At 41.0% G+C, this 18,260-nt stretch overlaps 1 protein-coding gene across 2 annotated transcripts in view; it reads left to right on the top strand.

The window, feature by feature from the left end:
- The first annotated feature begins 3,317 nt into the window (after positions 1 to 3,317).
- The window catches only part of grb10b (growth factor receptor-bound protein 10b), a 204,919-nt gene continuing 189,976 nt past the window's right edge, over positions 3,318 to 18,260 (top strand). Inside the window, exon 1 of one of the 2 annotated variants that reach the window (XM_028817950.2) lies at positions 3,318 to 3,663. The gene's annotated coding sequence lies outside the window, so the exon portion shown is untranslated. The remainder of the gene's footprint in view (positions 3,664 to 18,260) is intronic. The other variant, XM_028817951.2, reaches the window with a different exon arrangement.

Raw genomic sequence — 18,260 nt, 5'->3', positions numbered from 1 at the left:
TGTGTCAGTTTAAAATGCAATAAAAAAGGATATTGCATTTTAATTCATATCTATAGATCGTGTCATAACTAAATGCAAAGCAAAAGAATTGCAATTCGCTTTGCGGCATCTGTGTGTATTGTATTTCAAGATTACATATTAACCATGCCAAAACTGAATGTAATCAAAGGACCAATCAGCATCAAAAGTTGGGTCAAAGGATGTCAACAGTTGGGGTAAGAGGCCTTACACTTCTAAACATTTCTGCATTCTTGTGGCAAGCATACATTTTGTCAATAGAGAGTGATTAACTGAAAAATTGAGAAGTTTGTTTTAGGGCTCGCTGAAAAAGTTTAAGCTTACATTGTGAAAATAATGTACAATGCTCGTCTTATATCACGTTGTTCCATTCCTCTTATGATAGTCCTGACCGATGTCAAGAAGTTTGACAATAGTCGATTCTATCATTCCCTTAAGCAGGTATTTAAACACCATATTTAGGGGAATTTTAACGTATGGACCACTCCAAATTAATAACGTACTCACAGGTGGCGCGGTGATAGACTGTGAAAATTCTGGATTTTTGGTGTATGTAAAAACTCCAAACTCCAAATGGGACATCCCAACCTCACTTTGATTTTTTGATTACAGCTTCAAAACTCATCACCTTAAAAATTCTAAGTTGGACACCCACCCATTGATTTTATATTTTGTATTATGGTCTAAAGGGAACACACATCAAACATTTGGCTGACGTATACCAACATTTGGCAGCTATTTTTTTTCAAGACATGGACATTTTTTTTTTTAGGAGATGGGAGTCTGTTACTCAGGATACCATATCATTCACCAGCATATCCCTGAGCTAAGCCCTTAACAGGTATGGCTGGATGGATGGTATTGAAGGTATTGGATAAATTAAAAAAACATCATTTGAACAGTGCTGCCAGCTTTCTGTTACTCAGGATACCCATATGCTCATCCACCAGCATATCCCCGACATTACTCCTTAACAAGTATGGCTGGATGGATAGTATTTGTATGCACTGGAGAAATCAAAAACACCATTCTAACACTGTTGCCAGCTTTGTCCAGATAGGAGTAAGCCTTGTGGAGCAGATATACCATTGCATGTTGCACGCCAATCTTCCATCTATACAGTATATTCAGACTTCCTTAGAAGGCTGGCGTCCTTCAACATCTGCAATAAGATGCTGAAGATGTGCTATCAGACGGTTGTGGCGAGCGCTCTCTGCTATGCAGTGGTGTGCTGGGGAAGCAGCATAAAGATGAGGGACGCCTCACACCTGGACAAACTGGTGAGGAAGGCAGGTTCTATTGTAGGCACGGAGCTGGACAGTTTGACATCTGTGGCAGAGCGACCGGCGCTGAGCAGACTCCTGTCAATCATGGAGAATCCACTGCATCCACTGAACAGGATCATCTCCAGACAGAGGAGCAGCTTCAGCGACAGACTGCTGTCACTGTCCTGCTCCACTGACAGACTGAGGAGATCGTTCCTCCTCCACACTATGCGACTCTTCAACTCCACCCGGGGGGGTAAACGTTAACATTGTCAATGTCAGACAACTTCCAGGAGGGGCGGTTGGTGGAGGGTTGTACTAGAACAGGGATCTCAAACTCCAGTCCTAGTGGGCCGCAGTGGCTGCAGGTTTTCATTCTACCCCTTTTCTGAAATAGTGACCTGTTTTTGCTGCTAATTAACTTCTTTTGAATTAATTTTAATTGATTTGCTCTTCAAGACTCAGTCCCAATAATTGTTTCTTTTTGCTTAGTTAGCAGCCAAACAATAATGAGATACAAAATGAACCAAAACAACTGGTGTCCATCACACAATATCTAAAAATAAAAAAGGCGGAGGTCTCAGGAATGTTGATTTGCTCAGGTCACCAAAACATTTTAACAGAGCTCTTAGAAAAGTAAAGAAAAAATCTACAATTTTGAAAATATCTGCTATTGCAAAATGAGAGCAGCAACAAGCCATGGAATTAAAAAACAGGTTTAATTTCTTAATTAAGGCTCTATTGTAGGCACGGAGCTGGACAGTTTGACATCAGTGGCGGAGCGACGGGTGCTGAGCAGACTCCTGTCAATAATGGAGAATCCACTGCATCCACTGAACAGGATCATCTCCAGACAGAGGAGCAGCTTCAGTGACAAACTGCTGTCACTGTCCTGCTCCACTGACAGACTGAGGAGATCGTTCCTCCCCCACGCTATGTGACTCTTCAATTCCACCCGGGGGGGGGGGGGGGTAAACATTAACATTATACAAAGTTATTGTCTGTCTGTATACCTGCACTGTTATCACTCTTTAATTTACTATTTTCTTTATCAGTATGCTGCTGCTGGAGTATGTGAATTTCCCCTTGGGAATAATACAGTATCTATCTATCTATTAAGTGGGAACTGGGGGGGGTCTCATGGCCTCTTGGAACCCCTGCAGATTTTGTTTTTTTTCTCCAGCCCTCTGTAGTTTTTTTTTCTGTCCTCCTGGCCCTTGGGCATTAATTTATTTTTTGTTACTTTGTTACTTAGTATTGCCTATTCTTATTTTTATATTTTTCTTTTTTTCATCATGTAAAGCACTTTGAGCTACATAATTTGTATGAAAATGTGCTATATAAATAAAATTTGTTGTAGTTAAACTTGATAAATCCAAATATACGGTTTCTGCTCATTTCAAATCTACCTAATGTTCTAACGCCTAAAAAAAGTAAAGCATCATTAGTGCTTCTGGCAGCGATGCAGCGGCCCTCTGATGCAACGTGCGCACAAGCGGGCCCGCAGACAGACGCCTCGCGTTAAGATGGAAGCAGAGGTACAAGGCAAACGCGACGGACATCGGGCGAAACGCCACGTCGCAAGGTCACTCAGGCAGCCTTATTACAAATCGTCCATAATCTTAAAAAAAAAAAACGCAAAAAACAAAGAGGTACAAAAACGTGTAACTCAGGAGCGTCGGATTAAACTGTCAAGAAACGGGGCGGCACTTTATGCAAATTCATACACGTCTCAAAATGGACGGGAGAGTATACAAACGGGACGTGAAAAGACACTTAATTACATTAATACTTAGCAACTTTTGGGACTTGCTACTTACTTACTTTGGTTAGAATGACATCTAGATACAGACACCCGCACAATACAAAGAGTGAGTTTAGCGAAGTGTCTAAAACAGCTCACTCTGAGAAAACGGCTCACACATCCTCTCGTCGCGCTGCACTCGTTTCTCTGTGTTCGGCGGCTCAGTTGGCTCGTGGTTTTTTGATCGATCGAAGGCGGGCCAAAGAGCACCAGTGGGCGTGGCCTTCAGCCCGCTGGAGTGGAGTCAGCTGAGCGGGCGGGAGAGCCAGCGAGCGAGGGAGCGAGCGGCTGCCCGCTGAGCTGTACCGTGCGTGTGTTTGTGTGGGTATTATTGGGGAGAAGGGGGGTGGCGGTGGAGAGAGAAACAGCGCGCTGCCACGGGAGGCTAGAGAGTTTGGGGCTGGGAGCGGCGGAACATTATTTCATTTCGGAACTGCCTTTCGAGAGAAGCTGTGCTAAACACGTTTTTAGTAACTTTCGACACTTACGGGAGGAAAAGAAAAAACACAGCAAACAAACATTAGAAGATCTGCAAGGAGGAGCAAGCGAGAGAGAGCGGGCGCTCCTGGGAAACCGGTAAGTTTTCGCTGTGTTATTTTGGATTTGAAGTCGGAATGTATATTGCCCCCCCCCCCCAAAAAAATGTGTCTATTTTAAGAATGCGAAAGTGTTTTGGGATCTTGTTTACCTCATGGGGGTAAGAGTCGTACGAGGAAAAAAAAATAAAATGTGAGGCCGGCGTGAAAACTAAAGCAAAGAAATGCGCAGCTGGACTCGAGCAGCACTTTAAGGCGTGTTTGTGCTCCGGATCGGACCGGGTGAAATGTATGATGGTATTTAGTAGGGGCTGTATTAGTAAATATATGTCTGTTTGGTAACTTTTTTAAAAACATTATTATTGAGGCTCGCAGGTTCAAGGAGTTGGGTTGTAAATGGATGATTGGATCTTGCGTACCCCCCCCCCCCCAAGTGCGTGTCCACTTGAGGGAATATATATTAAAATGTTTAAGTGAAAATGCGTTAGGGTAATGCATTAGTTTTTAAGGGGGGGGGGGGGGGGCTTGTAGTACACGAAGAAACACAATCAAAGATTCCCTGCGCGGTGTTCGAGAGTGTGTTTGTAAAAGGGGGGGGGGGATCGATCTGCCTCGGAACTGTTCTTGGGGTGTGTGCCTGGGTTCGCTTTCGCGTTTGGTCACTGCCTGCTCCACTGTCCGTGCCCAGGTTACTCTTTAACAGGACGAGCTCTGTGCGCAACACCGTGACTTTGGTTATTTTATTTCATTGCGCACACACTTTATTCCGCAAGGCGCGTGCGTGTTAAAATCAGCTCTGCACAGATTGCCATTTGATTTTTTTTTTTTTTTAAGCGGAGTAGCTCGAGCCATTTTTCACATGGGCTGTAGTCGTAATGTTTACACTGCTGCACTACCAACTGCTCCCTTTTGTAACCACCACCCTGCTTCTTTTAAATGGAGCGAGGACTCGGTTCTGTGGTTAATCGAGAGTAGTACAGTAGACGTTGGCATTTTTGCCTTCTCGGTTACATTTGACCCTCCCCAGACTAATGCTTCGTAGATTATAAACTGGAAGTTCCCCAACGTTTAAATTACCAGTGAAATAAATGGCCATGGCAAAGATTCGCACCGATGCTGAGAACGCGCTTTCTTTTGAATTGAGAGTACAGTTTCGCAACCTTCTTAAAGACAAACGTGAGCACAAGTTTAGTGTGATTTATGTTATGGTCTTATCTTGCATGGTGGTTAGGTTGCCTTGTTTCGGCGGTTGTGGTTTGAAATGAAAGACCTCGGTTTATAGTCTGTATGTTTTCCTTTTCAGCGTTCTATTTCATTATTTAATTTGATTTAATGTAGCAATGCTCGCAAAACGTTAACAAGTGCCTTTACTGGTGGTTGAGGCATATTATATAGCGATCCAAAGACGAAAAAAAAGTTTTTAATTGCTTTGGAAAAGTGCGGTCCTGGTTAGCACTCTTCCTACTGTTTACGCAGGAAACTAGTAATGCTGGAATGTTGTCATTCATTCTAGTAGAGAGTTTTGGATGTTGGATGGGCTACGTGTTGACTTATTTATGTAAAAGATGGTTAGAGACAGCTATGGGAATGCATATATGTGTAGATAGCTACACAATAGCTGCTTAATACCTTCAAGATTTAGAAAGACTGGGTTATTCCTGATTGTGAAAAGATATAAAGAAACCTGCACTAAATAAGAGTCTAAATATAAATTTATCTCATCAGCCTATTCTGTTGTGCGACAGTAGAGGGTGGTCCAGATCTAACTATGCAACTTTTAATGCAATGCAATAATTGCATAATAAGATCTGGACCACCCTGTATATGCTGGCAGCAGCAGTGTGGTAATGACTTATGAATAAAGCTTGTAGCTGTACTGCTAATGACGGGATAACTTATGGGCAATGGATAAGTGAAAATAACGATAAATTGATACACACTTGAGGAAACCAAAGGCTCCACATGACTGGGCTAGAGTTGTTAAACCAGGGCAATGTGGTAGCACCTTCCCTCCATATTTTCCAATCAAAACACTTTGACTATAAGAATGGTCAATTGAAAGAGTGATACCAAGACGAACCAACAGAAATGTGCGGCTGTCTGTAAAACGCTGAAAGCCATTGTGAGTTAAAGGGATTGGGTGCCTATTATTATACCAGAGAAAATTGACAACCTATGTATCAAATTAAAAAAACGTGAGGTCTACTTTGATTGCTTTGAATTCAACCTGTCTTAGACAGGTAGCATGACTAGTCTTTATAATACCTGGTTTGAGACTGCTGTGGAACTGGTCAATTTTCTGCATAGCTTGGTTAGAGGCAGCCACAGGAACCACTTGTCAGTGTAATACCTGCTGGTACACAGTCATGTCGGATCATTAGTAAAATTTTGGTATTGATAGCAGCTTTTGGATCTCAGTACCTCTACCAAAAGTGATTTTAAAGCAAATAAGGGATAGCTCCAAAACCTTCCCAAGTTATTCCAGCCTTCCCAATTGATACCTGGTAAATTCCTGTTTGGAATAAGGAGGATGTCCTCCATGAAGTCTCGATTGTGTCGAGGACCATGATGTTGTTTTGATAAGTCTACAAAACAGACGTTTTTCAACACCAAGACTAGTGAGTATTAAGTAAGGGCATTGAGAGGAAAACTGATGTTTACTTCCAGTGTAGAAAATCCCGGAATGCCAGTATCATACTGTTTTCAAATGTGTTTTTTGGTACTTTTCCAGCATCAAAGTACAACACAACCCTAGTAGACAACTGTGTTAACTATTTGTCTCCACCATCTGCAGCAAAAGATGTTATACTAGAACATGGGTCTTCAGTTATATTCCTGGAGGGCCGTAGTGGCTGAAGCCAGATTTTAATTTCCACCAGTTTTTCCTAATTAGAAGACCGTCTTTGCTGATAATAAACCTTGGTGTTGAACTATGGCTTGTCAGTTCTTTTATTCATTGTAGACAATTTAAAATTATGTTTTAGAGTTTCCTTTTTTGAGGACATTATCCATTTTTTGTGCACTGCACTTCCATTTTGTCTCATTTATTTCTGAACATTTTATTAACACAGATGCATATTCACCATTGTAAATAAAGCAAAGTGAGCCAGAGAACTGGTGGTTACTTTATTTGCATTTTCTTATAAATTGGTGGCTGGCTAGAAAATAATTAAACCTAAATTGAGCTATTAAAACTACTGTAGGCATTTCAGAGTTCTAGATTATACTATGTACATTAACTAAAGTTAAGTCCCAGAAAAATATCACTTTAACTGCAATTAAATTGTTTCTAATTAAGAAGTTGGTTGAAGTGAAAGCATGCAGTTTCTGTGGCTCTTCAGGACCATGATCAAGGTTCCTTGTGCTAGATTGTTTGCGTATTGCATAGTTAGATGTGGCCAAAAGGCCCACCAGTTTGTGATGTACCTGGTTAGATCTATCTTTAATACCTGGTTAGAAATGCCATTTAAACCATCTCTTTGCATATTTGAAGGCAGCTACAGGAGCCTTTTATCTATGTATCGGCCAGTCAGTCTTTATTTTGCAAGGGTAATTAACAAGTTCAGTATCACTTTAGTTTAGGTTCTACAAGAATGCATCTATTATTAATATGCTGTTCTTTAGTTAGAAATGGCCAAAGGACCTGTCTATTTATGTAGTGCCTCATTAGAGCCTCAGGAATAGTCTTATCTTGTTAATACCTGGTTTGAGATGCCATTGAAACCATCTGTTTGCAGAAGGATGCAGCTACAGGAATTATTTATCTACAAATCAGTCAGTCCGTCTGTCTTTATTTTGCATGGAGTGATAAAGCTCAGTAACACTAGGTACTGCAAAAATGCATCTACTATTACATAGTGTTATGTAACTAGACATTAACAAATGCTTATTTTAATCTTAACTCTTACAAAGCATCAGTAAAGTGGTTTTTCATCTTTGCACAGTGTAGTATGTGAAGAGCCTTTGATATGATTCACAGGTCTTATACATGTCTGCAATATTAAGACAAATGCATCTGTTAAGCCACCTCAAACCATACCAAAATGAAGTTATTTTAGAAGGCTACATTGCACAGATGAATATCTGCTTATACTTAATAAGGGTTAAGACCAAATGAAGCATTTATGACCTTGTTACTTAACAGTATAAGAGTAATAGATGCATTTTAGCATTACCTAAACTAAAGTATTCACACACTTTTAGACCTTGCATTTATTTTCAAAGATTAATTTATATATGTTATGTGCTGCAGCCCTTAAAACAATCTCCTCCAAAAGGTATGCATTTGTCCCAGTGTTTCCGCCATTTTCACAGGTAGTGCTGAAATTCTTCAAGTGATGTGACTAAGTTTTTAGACTATTGGAATGTTATTTAGGAACAGAGGGAGAATTATAATATTTTTAGCATCTTTTTCAGAGCCACACATACTTCTCCACTGTGAACATCTCAATTATCAGCAAAGAATCTTGGAACAAATAGTTTTCAGCCTCTTGGTGCAATCACCTGCCATTGCTAAAGGAGATTTCCAGTTCATTGTCAATTTCTTGGATGGTTAATGTTTCAGGTATTTGTACTTTTACTTCACTTTGGAGACCACTACATCATTGCATGATTTCAAAGGGTTGCCACAGATATGAATCCTCTTTGATTATTGGGTTTTGGAAATAGCAACCTTTATTGAAGAAGTGATTATCAAAGGCTTTACCTTAAATTTGGAGGATTTCTGTTTAATTTTTGACAAAACCTGATTCACACACTGCAACTGTTTTTATTTTGACTATCTTTGAACTTCCCTTTCTCAACACTGATATAAGGTATGGAGAAATGGATTGTTTTTGGGTTATGACAATGTTTCTGTTTAGGGATGCACCAATACCACTTTTTTGGAAAACGAGTACGAGTACTTGCATTTCAGTACTCGCCGATACCGAGTACTTGCCGATACCGAGTACTTAATAAAAACATGATTTAAATTTACAGGTAACAGCTTTAGTCATATAATTTAACAAAAAAAACCAAGAAACTCTCGTCTATCCACTGGGAGGTTAGGCTAATTAGCGACACGGGGCTAACACATTTTCTACCTCCGAGAGTGGCTGGTCACTCAATGCAATGTACTCGATAATTGCCTGTGTTATTTTCACAGCACATGGATTGTCTCTGGACATTTTCTCTCGTCTTGCAAGAGTTTGCTGCAGCGTGGGTTGTGTTGGTTTAGAAGCGTGGGTAAACTCTTTGTACTCGTTGTTGTGTTGGGATTTTAGGTGCTTGATTAAATTATTTGTGTTAAATGCGCTACCTTTTGAGCCTCCTCTGGACAATTTCGCTGAGCACAATTTGCAGTCCGCCTTTGTTTTGTCGTCTTCATTCACTTTGAAATAGTTCCACACGGCTGACATGTCTCGCCTCGCCTTCTCCCCGCTCTGAGCTGCAGCCGGGGCCTGGGGGTGGGCACTCGGCGCCTGTAATTAACCCCTTACACGCCACTCAAACATAGACATTTCTCAGACCGTGGTATCGGTCCCCGGTATCGGGGGACTTTTAACGAGTACGAGTACTTTAGAAAATGTGGTATCGAGGCCGATACCAGATACCCGTTTCGGTATCGGTGCATCCCTATTTCTGTTATGTACATACACATCAGTACAGCTAAACTGTCTTTATATTACAACCAGCTGTTTAAGCCCGTGCTGTATAAAGCCCAGGGTTCTAGAAACTATTGATATCGTCAAAAAAAAAAACTGAAATGTATAGATAACAGGTAATTGAAAGGAACTCCTCTGGGCATCTCTCTCCTAGGAGGAATCGTTTTGCTGATTTGCTCGCATCACTTGTGCATTAGTGGCGGGAGGAAAAGTAAAAGGGATACCATTTTGCCGATGTTAGCGGTTTAAGTCACTTTGTCTTTCTTCTGAGGTTTCGTTTTGCTGACGTGATGGCCCCGTTTGTGTTATTTGCGGCTAAGCGAGTTTTCTGTTTCCTTGGAGGTGGAGCCCTTACCCTGACTCTACTTCTCACTTCCGGGCCAGACAGACACACACACACGCGTAGGCATTTATGTATAAGATGTTTATTTGGTGACGTCTTATAACCTTTTGACCAAGCCTCCTGTATAATGCTATTAATGGAATAAAACATTACAAGACCCTTTGTATAGTAAAGAAGAATATTCTTAAAAATAAGTATTAAAGAGCTTTGCATTTCTTATACACTTTAACCATTAAATATATGTATTTAAAGAACACCGGAAGGTACAGTGCATCCGGAAAGTATTCACAGCGCATCACTTTTTCCACATTTTGTTATGTTACAGCCTTATTCCAAAATGGATTAAATTCATTTTTTTCCTCAGAATTCTAAACACAACACCCCATAATGACAACGTGAAAAAAGTTTACTTGTGGTTTTTGCAAATTTATTAAAAATAAAAAAACTGAGAAAGCACATGTACATAAGTATTGTGGAAACTGGCTCGGACACAGACAGGCAGACACGTTTATGTCACCCAACACACATTTATTTACACTATTATGTACAATCTTATCGTGATCAAAGACCCCAAAGTCCTGGCCTCTCAACAATGCCTTCTCTCTCTTCAGGCCGCCACCTTGCCTTCCTCCCGACATCATCTTCCTTCCTTCCGACTCTTGTCACCGACTGGAGGGAGGCGGCCCCTTTTACACACACCCGGATGTGCTCCAGGTGCTCCCCGGCAATCTTCCACCAGCACTCCCCAGTGTGGCGGAAGTGTCGGCTGTGTACCCGGAAGCACTCCGGGTGTCCTTTCTCTTCCCCCCAGCACTTTCAGGTGTGGCGGAAGCGATGGGGTCCAGGGTCCCCAAGGCATCAGGACACCCCCTGGCGGTGGCCATGGGCCCCTACAGGGTAGAACTTCCAAGCTCTGTACCCGTGGCCCCCAGTACAACCAGGGCGGACGCCTCCTTGCGTTCTGGAGGAGGAATGAGCCCTCCTCCTGGGCGTCCCGGCCAGGCGTGAGCCCCGTCCGGGTGCCACAGTATTCACAGCCTTTGCTCAATACTTTGTTGATGCACCTTTGCAGGGCTTGCAAAATCGCTAGCCCGACGTCCCGGGGCTATTGTGTCTTCCAGTCGGGCTACCAAAATCTGTCTCAGCCCTGCCCATTGGGCTATCATAGGAAGGAAAAATATATGTCAGTGCTTTTGCATTCTTTCGCAAATGTAGCTGGGTAATTATGTCATTTTCGGGCATCGATGAGCCATTGTCAATATGTGAAATATTGAAATCGCGTTTGAATTCACACTTGTTTTTTACTTTCACTTTGCGATCGCACGAACTGTGTATAGAGAGCGGTAGTACTGATTGGTCAGTGACGGATTAATTGTGCACCAATTCCTCTGACATCGTTTGATCACTCATTAGCTTACTATTCAAACGTGACAAGTGAAATCTCTCGCAGCAAGCTTAAACGTGATAGAAGTTGATTGCGCAGAGAATTTAAAAAATCGCTGACCGTTATGTGTGTGCGTGTGTAAAAATAGATGGATTTACACAGGTATTTTAGTTCTGCTGAGCCAAATAAGACAGGTCAGGGTGAAGAAGGGAAAGCCAAAGAAAAGCCTACCACAAAGCGGAAAAGTTATGACAAATCAGACAATGAGGCAAAAAGAAAGCGCAGCTTTTTGGTTTCATGGACAAAAGAATTTCTGTGGCTGGAATATGACAAGCTAAATAACATAATGTTCTGCCGGGTGTGTCGTGAGTTTCCCTCGATTTCTGACTCGACAAGCGCCTTTGTTACTGGGACCAGAAATTTTAGGAAAGACCCCATCAAAACCCATGAGAAATCTCTGCATCACAAGAAATGCATTGGTGCTCAGTCTGCAGCATCTTTCCCAGAACAAACACCAGTTGCAAAAAACATACTAAAAATAAACCAAGCACAAGAAGAAGTCCTGAAAAAGCTGTTTAGAACAGCATACTATGTTGCAAAGAGTGAACTACCATTGGCAAAATTTAGCAGTCTTTGCAAACTTCAAAAAGCAAATGGCCTAGATCTTGGTTCCACTTACCTCAATGACCATGCTTGCAGAGAGTTTATTGGAGCAATAGCACAGACTTCAAGAGACCAGATCGAACAGGAAATTCAAGAAAGCAGGTTCTTATCCATTCTTGCAGATGGCAGTACAGACACTGGTATAATAGAACAGGAGTTGGTTCATGTCAGGTATGTGAGAGATAATGGTGACATATCCACATACATGATCAAATGTCAGCCAGTCAAGAGTGCAAATGCTGCAGGTATTTTAGAGGCTATTGATGAAGCAGTGAACACCATGGGTATCAGAGAAGACACATGGAAAAAGAAAGTAGTGTGTGCAAATTTTGATGGTGCTGCAGTGATGATGGGTGAGAAAACAGGAGTATCTGGGAGACTGAAACAGAGGATATCCCACATCATAACAATCCACTGTGTGGCACACAAATTAGAGCTAGCTGTGCTGGATAGCGTGAAAGGCTGTGAGTACCTGGTGAATTTTGAAGATAGACTGAAAACCATCTTTAAGATGTACTACTATTCCCCAAAGAAGTGAAGAGAACTGACAGAAATAAGTGAACTGCTAAATGAGAAACTGGCACATTTCAGTGGCCTGAAGAGCACACGGTGGCTTCCAAGCCGGCTGAGATGTCTGAAGGCTGTGGAAAAAAATTACACTCCCACTGCTGTTCATATGGAGAACATGGCAGGAGGAAGTGATGTCAAGTCCGAGGATGCAGCCAAGGCTAAGTGGGTGGTGCAGGAGATGAAGACTGAGAAATTTGTTCGCTTCCTGCATTTCATGTTGGACTACAGTACCATCTTATCCAAGTGCTGTACTGATTTTCAGCATGATAACCTAAACATCACACAAACAAATCAGTTAGTTGAGAGCACCACATCACGCTTACTCAGCCTAAAAACTAAACCAGTAGAATACCAGAAAACCTTGGACACAAAGTTCACAGCGAACGAGGATGATAGCCTTTGCTACTGTGGAACTCGGCTCACAAAAAGTCAGCGACCTGCTAGAAGAGGTGAGGGCACAGACAAAGACATCTTTGGTGCAGAGATTCAGAAGATTATTGACAATACAGTCAAGTACATGGACAACAGATTTAAAAATCTGCGTGAAAAGCCTCTCTCTTGTTTCAAGGTTTTTGATCCTTCCACTCTTCCCTACCCCAGAGAAGAGCTGGCAAATTATGGGGATGAAGAGGTGGATTATCTTGTCACACATTTTGCCAGTTTGCTAGATGAGGAAGAGAAAGAGAAAATTCCACAAGAATGGATGCATCTAAAAATGTGGCTTGCAGAACACCGGGGTAGCAAGGTGGATGATTGCTTGTACATAGGTCTCCTCTCTGAGAATCCAGAACACCTCTCTCATATCTTGTTGCTGGTGAAATTAATGCTGACACTTAGTCCATCAACAGCCATCTGTGAGAGAGGATTTTCTTGCATGAACCGAGTGAAGACAACACATCGTACCTCTCTACACCCTGAAACACTGAATGACTGCATGCAACTCTCCATTAATGGGGAAACAGTTGAATCTTTTTGCCCTGACAAGTCAATTCGTTTCTGGATGTTTTCTGGAAAAGGTTCAAGACACCTGGATCATAAAACCCCGACAAGAACAAAGAGCAGTGAAATGGAGGCCGATGCACAGGAAGAGAAAGCTGATGGAGATGCTATGCCCTCAACGTCGAGTGGCATTTTCTCATCCGTGACTTCAGTGGAAATTTCAGATTTAGAATCTGACACAGACTGATTCATGTTCTACACAGTTCTTACAAGTTCATAGAAATTTCTGTTCAATTAGAACCAAATATTTGAGTTGATGATTGTAAGTTTTATACAGTTGTTGTAATTTGTGTTTTAACAATTTTTTGATTGATTGTTTTGTTTCCTTTACAATATTATACATTAAAAATAATCTCTTTTTTATTCGGGCTACTTAAATTTATTTTGGGCTACCAAAAACTGAAGAGTGCCTGCCCGAAGGGCTACCAGGGATTTTGAAATTTTTCGAGCCCTGCTTTGGCAGCAATTACAGCCTCAAGTCTTTTTGAATAATGATGCCACAAGCTTGGCACACCTATCCTTGGCCAGTTTCGCCCATTCCTCTTTGCAGCACCTCTCAAGCTCCATCAGGTTGGATGGGAAGCGTCGGTGCACAGCCATTTTAAGATCTCTCCAGAGATGTTCAATTGGATTCAAGTCTGGGCTCTGGCTGGGCCACTCAAGGACATTCACAGTTGTCCTGAAGCCACTCCTTTGATATCTTGGCTGTGTGCTTAGAGTCGTTGTCCTGCTGAAAGATGAACCGTCACCCCAGTCTGAGGTCAAGAGCGCTCTGGAGCAGGTTTTCATCCAGGATGTCTCTGTACATTGCTGCAGTCATCTTTCCCTTTATCCTGACTAGTCTTCCAGTTCCTGCCGCTGAAAAACATCCCCACAGCATGATGCTGCCCCCACCATGCTTCACTGTAGGGATGGTATTGGCCTGGTGATGAGTGGTGCCTGGTTTCCTCCAAGCGTGACGCCTGGCATTCACACCAAAGAGTTCAATCTTTGTCTCATCAGACCAGAGAATTTTCTTTCTCATGGTCTGAGAGTCCTTGAGGTGCCTTTTGGCAAACTCCAGGCGGGCTGCTATGTGCCTTTTACTAAGGAGTGGCTTCTGTCTGGCCACTCTACCATACAGGCCTGATTGGTAGATTGCTGCAGAGATGGTTGTCCTTCTGGAAGGTTCTCCTCTCTCCACAGAGGACCTCTGGAGCTCTGACAGAGTGACCATTGGGTTCTTGGTCACCTCCCTGACTAAGGCCCTTCTCCCCTGATCGCTCAGTTTAGATGGCCTGCCAGCTCTAGGAAGAGTCCTGGTGGTTTCGAACTTCTTCCACTTACGGATGATGGAGGCCACTGTGCTCATTGGGACCTTCAAAGCAGCAGAAATTTTCTGTAACCTTCCCCAGATTTGTGCCTCGAGACAATTCCTTTGACTTCATGCTTGGTTTGTGCTCTGACGTGAACTGTCAACTGTGGGACCTTATATAGACAGGTGTGTGCCTTTCCAAATTATGTCCTATCAACTGAATTTACCACAGGTGGACTCCAATTAAGCTGCAGCAAAGGCTGTGAATACTTATGTACATGTGCTTTCTGAATTTTTTTTATTTTTAATAAATTTGCAAAAACCTCAAGTAAACTTTTTTCACGTTGTCATAATGGGGTGTTGTGTGTAGAATTCTGAGGAAAAAAATGAATCAATTTTGGAATAAGGCTGTAACATAACAAAATGTGGAAAAAGTAATGCGCTGTGAATGCGCTGTGAATACTTTCCAGATGCACTGTATAGTCAGTAATGAACATTGGAGTTGATGACTAGCCTGAGATGACAGTGTGGTAGAATTAGGGTGAGTACCATTGTTAAAGAAGATTATAACAAGAAAAGTTACAGCCATGTAAAGCCTGGTGTGAGATGGTTACGTACTGCTAATTTTTTTTATTAATGTCTATTAATAATTGGCACACGCTCCAATGTGTATTACAAAAGCACAGTGTCTTTTGCTTGCAGTCTGGAATTAAGTTTTTAATTTGGTCGAATAGTTATGGATCTGTATTGTAAACCTCAAGACTGCCTGTTCAGCACTCACCTCTGCCTCACTCTGCAACCTTGAGCAGGTCATTAAACCTTGCTTGTTCTCCAAATGTAAAAAGTATATGTAAACTAGTGTTATATGTATGTGTGTGTATGTATATTTATATGTACTGTATATGTGTATATATGTATGTATATATGTATGTATGTATATATATATATATATATATATATATATATATATATATATATATGTGTGTGTGTGATATATAGTGCTGGGCGGTATACCCATTTATACCAAAAACTGTGTTTTAATTTTTTTATGATATGGATTTTTCTTATACCACAACACCAGTTTAAATAGCCTAAACAGTGTTCGGAATGTGGCGCAGCAGAAGACTGTTTAAGGAGGGACCTTTTTCATTGCTGTACCGCTAAACACGCATACAACGGAGTACATGCGTTAGTGGAGGTATTGAACAGTGAAAATGGAGAGAGAACATTCTGAAACTGAAGCTGTAGCAGACAATAAAGTTGAACATGATGACACAGAAGAACTTTTGCCGAAAAAAGGAGCTGTGTCTGTTGTCTGGAGATAGGTTGGATATAGACCATTATGTTCAAATCTGTGAATACGGTTTCTATAGTACTGGATAATACTGCCAGCCGAGTTGTACTTGTTTTAATTTTTTTTCAATACAGTGTAATGTATCTGGGTACTGTGTAATAGTGTGACAACATGTTGACTTTATTCTCGTAATTTATCATAAAAGTAGAACATCGCAAACTAAACTTCATCGTAAAATGAATGTTTAATTTACTAGATTTTCTCAAACCCCGTCATAAGTTATGTAGCACATTAAATGCTTTGTGTTAAGTGTTCCCCGACCCATGTTAAATCAGTACGTGCTTCTTAAACTGACTTCCTCTTGTACTGAGGAGGCGCTGGCAGCTATTGCCGCACAGAATACATTCACTTCATGATATTCCTGCTCCCTGAACATTTAGAATGCTAAGATAAATACTTTATATAATTTTCATGATGAAATGCATTAAAGCATGTATTAATGATGTGGGGGCACAGTGGCGTGGAGGTTACACTGCTGCCTTGCAGCAAGGGGGTCTCGGGTGTACCCTGCCTTGAATTTGCATGTTTTTCTGGTGGGTTTACTCGGCGTGCTTCAGTCTCCTTTCAAAGTCATGTAGGATGTGGAGTTTTGTTATGCTATATTGACCCTGCTAGTGTATGTTTTGCTCGTATTCACCCTGCGATGTGCTGGTTGTTCAGGATTTGCTCCTGCCTCGCACACAATGCTTGCTGGGATGGCCGCAAACCTGAGTGGATGGCATAATTAAACATGTATAACGAAGATTTTTATAACTAGTTTTAATTTCACAAAGACGTTTATCGTGTGGTGATTGGTTATGTGGAGAAAGAAAAAGGAAGGATAGGAGCTGAGGGTTTGGTATGTCAGACAGAGACAGCACGCATGCAATAAAGAAAGCCCACTCAGAAGAACATCCATTGAATTCTGTGTTCGTGTCTCCGACCACCAGATCACAAACCCAACATTTACACAATATTTAAGTTAAACCTGTGCGATACCCATTCATACATCCAGTTTTTTTGGAGCCTCGTCACACCTGCCATAAAGTTCTCTACACTGAACGTACACCTGGAGATTCCTTACTCTGAGGGAGCAGCACTACTACGACACTACCGTGCATGTTTAATACCTGCTTTAATGCATTTCATCCTGAAAATGATATATTTATCTTAGCATTGTAAATTTTCAGAGAGAAGAAATATCATGAAGTGAATGTATTCTGTGCGTGATTGCTGCCGGCGCCTCCTCTTTGTGCGGAGGAAGTCAGTTTAAGAAGCACGCAGTGATTAACAACTGGATCGGGGAACATGACACAAAGCATTTAATGTGCTACATTAACTTATGATGGGGTTTGAGAAAATCTAGTAACTTAAACATTGATTTTAGGATGAAGTTTAGTTTACGACATTCTACTTTAATTATGAGAAAAGTAAACTATGAGAATAAAGTGGAAAAGTCAACTTTAATCTTGTCATAAACGGCGAGAATAAAGTGGAAATGTCGAGAATAAAGTCAACATGTTGACTTTATTCTCGACATATAGTTTTTTTTTTCTTCCCTGTGTCCGTATTTTTTGTTTCTTCACTGTGGCCCTAATACGATTCCATAGGGCTATACCACAAATAGCATTATAAATGCAAGTTGCAGTTTTATTATGTATATAGCTTAGCTTGAAGCAAGTTCCACATTAATGCAGTTTGCCTTAATGATGCTCCAGTTGGTAAAAATATCATCACCAAATTGCACTTTTCTTATTATATTTTATTTTGGTGAATACTGTGTAATGCATCTGGGCTTGAAGTTTTGAAGTAATATTATTATTACTGGAAGTTGCACTATTATTTATTTTAATTATTATTTGTTTAAATATTATGCAGTTTAATGATGGTAAAGTTGTTTAAAAAGTCACTTTAATGTGTCAGTGGACAGAGATTGTTAACATTTAACAGAAAGTGTAGTTGGTTTACAAAAAATATTTACTATTTATTCCTCTTCTAAGACATGTTCAGTGCAATACAACTTTTGACAAGCACCTCTGGATATTTTACTAAGTCTAAATGCCTCTTTGGATGGTTGAAAATATGTTGTCAAAATGACAACTTAAGTTGTTTGCAAAATTTGTTCAATAAAAAGGTTCTATATTTTGACTACAACTGTCATGCAGTGTGATTCCTTCTCTTCATTAGTGCCACCCCCTTGAAAACTATCACTTTATGGGGCCATGCAAACCTGTATTAATACTTGTGTGCACATTAAAATATTTTTTTTTGTACAATGTACAATTCTCATGACAGTGGAATAGGTTATTCTTAGCCAGTCTACTGCAGTAATTGCAGTGGAAAATGTGGTTAATATCCACTCATGCATGGGAAAGAAATACCGTTGAATACCATGAAACCGGTATA

Source organism: Erpetoichthys calabaricus, chromosome 13 (assembly GCF_900747795.2).
Source record: "Erpetoichthys calabaricus chromosome 13, fErpCal1.3, whole genome shotgun sequence".
NCBI lineage: Eukaryota > Metazoa > Chordata > Cladistia > Polypteriformes > Polypteridae > Erpetoichthys > Erpetoichthys calabaricus.
The sequence above is the reverse complement of the archived record's forward strand: the minus strand, read 5'-3'. Positions and strand labels throughout refer to the sequence as shown.